The sequence below is a fragment of the Tenrec ecaudatus genome, chromosome X, assembly GCF_050624435.1.
Source record: "Tenrec ecaudatus isolate mTenEca1 chromosome X, mTenEca1.hap1, whole genome shotgun sequence".
NCBI lineage: Eukaryota > Metazoa > Chordata > Mammalia > Afrosoricida > Tenrecidae > Tenrec > Tenrec ecaudatus.
In genome coordinates, this window is record NC_134548.1 from 33,069,029 (window position 1) to 33,076,762 (window position 7,734).

Consider the following 7,734-nt stretch of genomic DNA (forward strand, 5'->3'; position numbering starts at 1 on the left):
CAAGTTACCCAATACAAGCGGAGCGTGTGGAAGAGTAACTACCCACCAGCTGACGTCGTGGGGGCAGTTAGCTTTCAAGAAAGCTGAGGGGAAGAATAAGCTTACTGCAAAACCTTTAAAATATATACTCATACACTTCAGCGCGCGCAGAGAGACCAAGAACATAGAGACATCCATTGCCCTACCAGGGCTTTGGGGTCTTCCTTCATCCAACTGCCTTCGGGGGCGGGGCTTCGGGGAGGGGAGGAGTCCTGGCTCATCAGTCGGAGGCAGATGGAACCGCTTGGCTTTTCCATAGTCTGTGTTTGCCTCTTTCTGTTAAAACCTGTGCTGAGGCTGGGACCGAGTGCATGGGAAGCACAAAGGGTCGGCTTGTTTGCAAAAAAGGTACAAAAATCACGCAGATATAAAAATTTTGGTAATATACGGCCATCTGTACTAGTCCACCTTAGAAACATGTGACAGACTATTTAAATACTACAGTGAAAAAATATATATATTTAAAAACATCTGCAGTCATCCACGAGGATTTCAGTGTGTAAAAAGGAAAAAAACAAAGGGGAGGAGAAAAATAAACCCCCAAACTAACCCCAACTCCCTTTGAGGGCACTTTGTCCAGCAAAGGGGCCGGAAGGGTTAATGCTTCAGCCACGAACAGTCCTTGATGGAGATCTAGCTGAAGGCTACCAAGATGAGGTGTGGCACACTGTCAATGTCGTGCAGCTTCGTCTGGCAGTTCCCCCACTTGCTCTGGTAGACGAGTCTCCCCAGCCGGTGGGTGTCTCGGTGGCATCCCCAGGTAGCAGCCCGTGGAGAGGCCCTGCGCGTACAAGGCTTCCCGTTTCTTGGCATGCGTGATCTCAATGAGGACCCGTGGTAGTCCACCCCAAACTCGCCCCTCGAGAACTGCTTGGTGGAATTGGTGGAAACCAGTCCCCTGTCGTTGCCATTGATAGGGTCGATCTTCATCCCATCTTCCTTTCCACTTTCAATCAGCTCGTCGGTTTTTCTCATCTCTTCAGACTACAGCTCTGCTTGGCTCTTTCTGGAACTCTTTGGGACAGGGTAGAATTCTGTGAGTTTGTGGTTTTCCTTGAGGTTTTTTCCTAGAGGCTTGTTTGCCCTTGCCAGGCTTTTTCAGGGTGGGCTTGGTGATGGCTCTTGTTGGTGGAACCACCAGTCTGGGAGTGGGGTTGGGGAGGTTCTGCTGCTTCACATTTTGGGTTGGGAAAAGGGACCAGTGCCCCTCTCCTGACATCATTGACCTTCTGTTCCTCGGACTTTACTGCGCTGGATGGCTCTCAGCATTTCTCTTTTGATCTGATTGCTGGTAGATTCTGGCTTAAGGTTTCCCCTGGCATTTGACTTCATGATGTGCAACTGAGTTCTCGTCCTGAAGTCGGGCGCTATTCCACAGCACTTGTTCAGACTCATGGAGGAGTAAATCTTGGACTGCCTGATAAGCAGGTCCTCCCTGTTGGTGCGGGGCCTCCTCGGGCGCCTGCGCTCCACCATCTCCTGGCCCGGGGCCATCACTGCCACTGCTGCTGTCACCTGCTGCTTCTACCAGGCAGGGCTTGGCCAACCTTCCTGCCTGGAGAGGGTCCTGGGGGAAGTGGGGGAGGGGGCACTCAGGGCGCAGTGGCGCAGGGAACAGACACCGTTCCACCACAGTCATGTTCCAAGGCTCCAAATTTTTCTTAATACATATAAATATAGGTATTTGCATTGTAAAATATTTTGTCAAATGCTCACTTTTGCCACGAGTACATTCATAAATGATGAACATATTATGCCTGCCTTTAATAATGATGTTGTGCCTATTTAGGCATTTGTTAGCATTCTTGGCAAAGCATTATATACCATACATTCTGTTAAGTGTTGGACCCGTGGTAAATAAGCATCCTAATTCCATTAAAAAGAATGACCTTGGGATGCATTATTGCAATCATAAGTACATCCCATCAAAAAGTTAGGAAAAATGCAGTGTATCTAAGTGGCCTTGATCAACAAGTTCAGCACTTCAAAACCAGCCACTCCTCCAGAGAAAGATGGGGCTTTCTACTCTGGCAAAGAGTTACCATTTTAGAAACGCACAGGTGCAGTGCTACCCTGCCCTATAGGGTCTATGAGTTGGAATCAACTCAATGGCAGTAAGTTTGAAATAGAAAGAAAATCAAACAACATTAAGGCAATATAAGCTCTTATAAGTGTGAGGGATAGCTTAAGTAAAGATATCAAAATATATTTCAATGTATCTCTTAACCCAACACAGCAAATGGTGTTTTATGAAATATTCTGATAGACTGTGTTGCTTTAGAAAATAGATATTATCCTCAATAATTAGTACACACAAGATGATATCACTTTCAGTATCATAACTTTTATTTGAATTTTTAGAAATCTAAGTATTAGTCATCTACCAGACAATACTAAATGTCTTTTTTAACATTAAAAACCTTCTTGTCTTTGCCTAAGCCATATACTCAGGTTTCATTCAAAACACTGAGAATGATTAGCTCTAACAAAAATTGTAATTATATATAATTGACAGCTCACTTTTTAGATGATTTTCAATATTGTCACCTTGCATCTGAATATGAATGGATAGATTATAAATTATGCTTAAATATATTTGAATAGGCATACAGGAATATTTTTAAAATAGGGAGGAAATTGCTGCATTTCACTGATATGGTAGAACCAAAGATAAAAATTAATTTTTCAAAAAAAACATGTGACAATGGCCTTCCCATTTGTAGATTACAGTCAGCAAGATCTAATTCTTCTGGGTTATGGCAATGACTACATATAAGCAATGGCATTGGTGTCATAGTGAGTTAAGTTAGGAGGATGATAACCACAAGAGCAGCCTCCTGTTCCAATGAGGATTTCTTCTCCCATAAAGATTTACAGCCTAGGAAACCCAAAGGGGACAGTTATGCCTTGCCCATTAGGGTAGCTGTGAGTCAGAATTTTAAAGATTGGATTGTGTGAACCAAAATTTGAGTCTAAAAATATAATTTATGTCTAACATAAATGAATTATTTTTACTGAATAATTAAAGAACACTTATTAAGAACCCTGAGTGTATAGAAAGAGAGAGGGGGTAGGGCAAAGGGGAAACTGATAGTAATGATGACTATATAACCCCAATCGAGGGAACGCAAAACAGAGTGGGAGGCGAACAGATACGTTAGATGGTGTATGATATGGGGGGGGGAATAACAATAATAATAATATTTACTATAGTAACAATGGCATTTGTGGGTTGCGGGGAGGAGGGGAGGGATAAAGAGGAACTGACACCAAGGAGTGGAAGAAGAAAGAAATGTTTTGAAAATCATGGTGGCAACAATTGTATAATCATGTTTCATCTAAATGAGCTGTGGATTGTTATAATATCTGTAAGAGTTCCCAATAAAATGGGGCAGGCAAGGAAAGAACCCTTCTTATCTAAGCACACGTAGGATGAATGAACATTATATCATTTTCAGATCAGTGACATTTGACAACCATTCAGTGACAAGTTTCAATGACAATTCAGTGACAATTTTCAATGATGTGATTAAGCAACTGTTTTGATGTAACTGACATTTGAATTTTCACCCTAGGCTCTTTAACTACTCACTTTTGGTAGTATGCTTTAATAATGTATAGCAATGATCTTATTTACTTTCTGCTATTTCACACTGCATATTTGAACTTCCTTGGAAACAATTTCCCACCTTGTCGTATGCAATTGATGAGAGTGGTGTACTGAATTTTATTATGAGAATTGTAATCATGTCAACCAATCTTGTATTATATCTGTAAAGTCTAGGTTTTTATCCAGAGTGTATTTTAACCCTACATTTTTATAAGAACATTTAAAATAATGATGGAACACATTTCTTGACTTCCAAAAGGCACTGGGATATGTTACATTTATCTATATTAAAAATGGTATGGGGGGCAGGTCTGAAATTCTCTGACTTCACAAGTAGGTAAGAAAAGCATACTCCACATCAGTCCGTGGCTGATTACTATGAGGCAGGGGTCAGACATGCCTCTACCCTCCAATTTTCCTTACCAACCTGACACCAACTGTACATCTCACAGCACTCTGTCCTCATCTGGATTCCATTTCAGTAGCTACACAGTAGTCACAGATGATATTCAGAGATTTTGTCACGAGGTTAGCAGGTTATATTTTGGGATCATAAATATTCTGGATACAGTTCTTTGGTCTGAACAGCCACTGTTGTGCCCAAGACCCCTTGGCTCAGTCTCTGCCCTACATAGGCAATGTTACAAAGCCCATTTAATGCTGCCTATAGATGTCCAATGGGCATGCCACTGAGCCATAGCTTTCTACTGAAGGCACTCAGATCTAGATCTATGGGTGAGTAAAATCTTTCTCCCTCAATTAAAGTGCTGGAGGCACTCAACAAGTGTGCCTTTTGTCCCATGGACTGGGAAATCCATTGCTCTGTTTCATTCATGTGGTTATGTTCCTGACACTTTTCTGCCACACCTCTGGTGTCACAGCTTGCTGTCTTTGGGTCTAGGATGTTCAATGTGCAGGGATCTTAGTGCAAACAATGGGCTTCATTTGGGGCTCTTCGTTCTTGGTGAGATAAACCCTCCGTTTCTGAGATGGTTCCTTTTACACCCAGGAGGATGACAACATTGACCACCTTCCAACAATTCCATTTTTTTCTCCACAAAGCATCATATAACCTATCAGAGCCCTCCCCCACTTTCTCTTAGCCAGACCAATCAGGAAAAGTGACACTCAGTCCTTTGGTGGGAGTTACAAAGACAATAGATAGAAGAGCTCACTATGTGTAGTGCCTCACTACATCTATCTATCTATCTATCTATCTATCTATCTATCTATCTATCTATCTTCTATCATCTGTCAATCTATCTATCATCTAGGGGTTTGAAAAGTTCTTCTAAAAATGGAATAAAGAATAATAGAATTTTCCCACAACATTCCTGAAGCCACTCATATATGTATACTTTTTATAGGGATATATCAGGTTAGAAAGTGGGGATAAAAATAGAACTTGTAATGGGTAATCATTATCACAACCCAGCATCTGGGTTAAGCTAAGTCTCAGCTTTGGTGGCAGAGGGTGTATGCTTTGGGCTTCTAACCCAACAGTTTTGATCAACAGTTCAAAATCACCAACTGTTCTGTGGGAGAAAGCAAAGGTTTTGTAGGATCACTATGAGTTGGAAATGATTCCATGGCACTGAGTGAGAGAAAAGGACAGCATGCCTGGTAAAGGAGAAGGGTCAGCAAAAAAAATAAGGAAGGCCTTCAACAGGCTACATTGGCACAATGGCTGCAATGCTGGGTTCTGACATAGCAAGAACTGTGAGGCTGGCAAGCCCTGGGCAGTGTTTTACTCTGTTGTACATAAGACCTCTGTGAGTAGGAGTCAAATTGATGGCACCTAGTCACAACATCAACAGCATTGAAAATATCAGTGTTTCATAGTAGAACTGATCTACTAAGAGTTGTATATAAGGGACAATTTATCAACAAACACGTTCCAAAATCAAGAAAATTATTTCCTTTGTTAACAGCAGGAATGCCTCCAGAAGGGGACAGTTTTTCAACAGGGGAGGGAAATTTTTGTGTAAAGAAATGAGAGAATGGAAATGTGAACAGCACTTCCATCACATCAGGGCTCTGCTCTTTGTACCTGCAAAAAATCAGACAGTTGGAAGCTGTGGATACATTTTTAACTTGAGCTGGTGTATATAGACAAGCAGAGCTACATGGTAGAGCCAGCCCCTGCTTCTCAGGATTCTGTACTTTCTTCTGTTTGCTTGTTAGAATCACAGCCAGCTTTATTACAAAAGACTTTGATCTCAGCAAATATTGTAATAAAGGTATTGCTTCACATAGAAGTACTTCCTTCTCAATAAGTGGTTTTCAAAAATAAATTATTGATAGAAGGGATAACTCCATGCTAAACCAGCCAGCAGGGAGAATTCAAATCAGGATATAAAAGTGAATGGAGCTCTAGAAAGCTATGTGCAGCATTCAAGCAGGGCAGCAGGATACATGTCAGGAAAGGGAAAGGATGCTGAAGATCAATTTGTGGACACAGTTTAGAACTAAGAAATCTGCTGTTTTTGATAGTGCCTGCATGTTCATAGAAGAGAACTTTCCCACAGAGTTATCTGTCTTTTCTTTCTTTGCTTTCCTTCTTTCTCTTTTATGAACAACATATGGCGGTCCCCAGAGGCAGTTCTATTCTGTCCTATAAGGTCGCTATGAGATGAAATTGACTCAATTACATTGAGTTTATTTAGATAACCAACACATATTTTCAAGACCCCAAAATATGGAATACTTCACCAAATTGCATGCCATCTTTGCACAAAGACAATACTAACCTTCTCTATATGCTTCTAAGTTTCCTATATACGCTGCCAGTGAGTACCCATAGAGCTTTCTTTCAATCTTTAGGAAGACAGATTTCTAGGTCAGAATCTCACAGAGCCACTGACCTAACAGGCTGCACTGCCCAAACTCAAGGAATGTGCAAAGGGTTAGGTCAAAACAGAGGGACACCGGAAGAAGGAAGGAGATCTTGAAGCACAAAATATCCTTTTGAAAGGACACATCCAATTTCTTGTCTAAAACAAGTCTACTACATTGTTTGTATAAATACTAGTAGTTAGGTATTGGCTCTGGGAATATTATACTCTAAATAAGATCTTTTTTTATATCCAGGCGTAATCTCTGCAGGTCTTCTTGGAGGATATTTTATTTTTATAAATGATAAATTTTAAAGGCACAAACTTCAACAGTGCCTCACAATAATGAAAGCCATCGCCAATATTTTGTCTAACCATCTTCAATTACTTTACCCACTACTGAGTAGTTGCTGGAAGTTTGATTTGTTGTTGTTTATTAGAAGCAATCTTAGTTGGGGTGAAGTAGTATCTCCTTGTGGTATTAACTTGCATTCCCTAATATCTAATAATGTTGGGTATCTTTCCATGTACTGGTTGATCATTTGTACTCATATGTCTTCTTTGGAGGACTGCACATTCACATCTCTTTGCCATTTTATTTTTTGCCTTCCACTTAACATATATAGTTATATGTTTAGTTAGTTTTGTTAGTTATTTACACTCCTGACCCCTTCCAACCCTAGTAACCTTGAAAAAATATTTATTTTAGTGTAAAAATTTTTTCTGGATTTTTTTATAATAATGGACTCATACAATATTTCTCTTTTCTCATTGACCTATTTTACTCAGCATTATGTCCTCCAGGTTCATCTGTGTTACGGATTCATCTTTGTTTTTTATCTTTGCATAGCATTCCATTGTGAATATGTACCAAAAAATCAGAGGAAGTTTAGGTATCATAGGCTCGAGGAAAGTTTATTAACAACTTTAAATATGTAGATAACAAAATATTGTTTACTAAAGCCAGGGAAGACTTAAAGCACTTGCTGATGAAGATTAAAGATGGCAGCCTTTTGTATAGATTACAACTCAGTGTAAAGGAAACCACCATTCTCCAACTGGACAAATAGACAACATCATAATAGACACAGAAAAGTCTGAACTTGTCAAGGATTTAACTTTGCTTGGATCCAGAATCAACACCCATCAAAACAGCAGTCAAGAAACCAAAGGACATATTATATTAGACAAATCTACTGTAATAGACGTCTTTAAAGTGTTGAAGAGCAAATATGTTACTTTGAAAATTTA

At 40.1% G+C, this 7,734-nt stretch overlaps 1 non-coding gene and 1 pseudogene across 1 annotated transcript; both read right to left on the minus strand.

Annotated features, from left to right (window-relative positions):
- Positions 1 to 672: 672 nt before the first annotated feature.
- LOC142433261 (N-lysine methyltransferase KMT5A pseudogene) lies at positions 673 to 1,585 on the minus strand (annotated as a pseudogene).
- Positions 1,586 to 6,341: 4,756 nt separating this feature from the next.
- LOC142435247 (U6 spliceosomal RNA) lies at positions 6,342 to 6,446 on the minus strand. Its single transcript, XR_012781345.1, has one exon. It is a non-coding gene; the product is annotated as a U6 spliceosomal RNA (small nuclear RNA).
- Between the last annotated feature and the right edge of the window lie 1,288 nt (positions 6,447 to 7,734).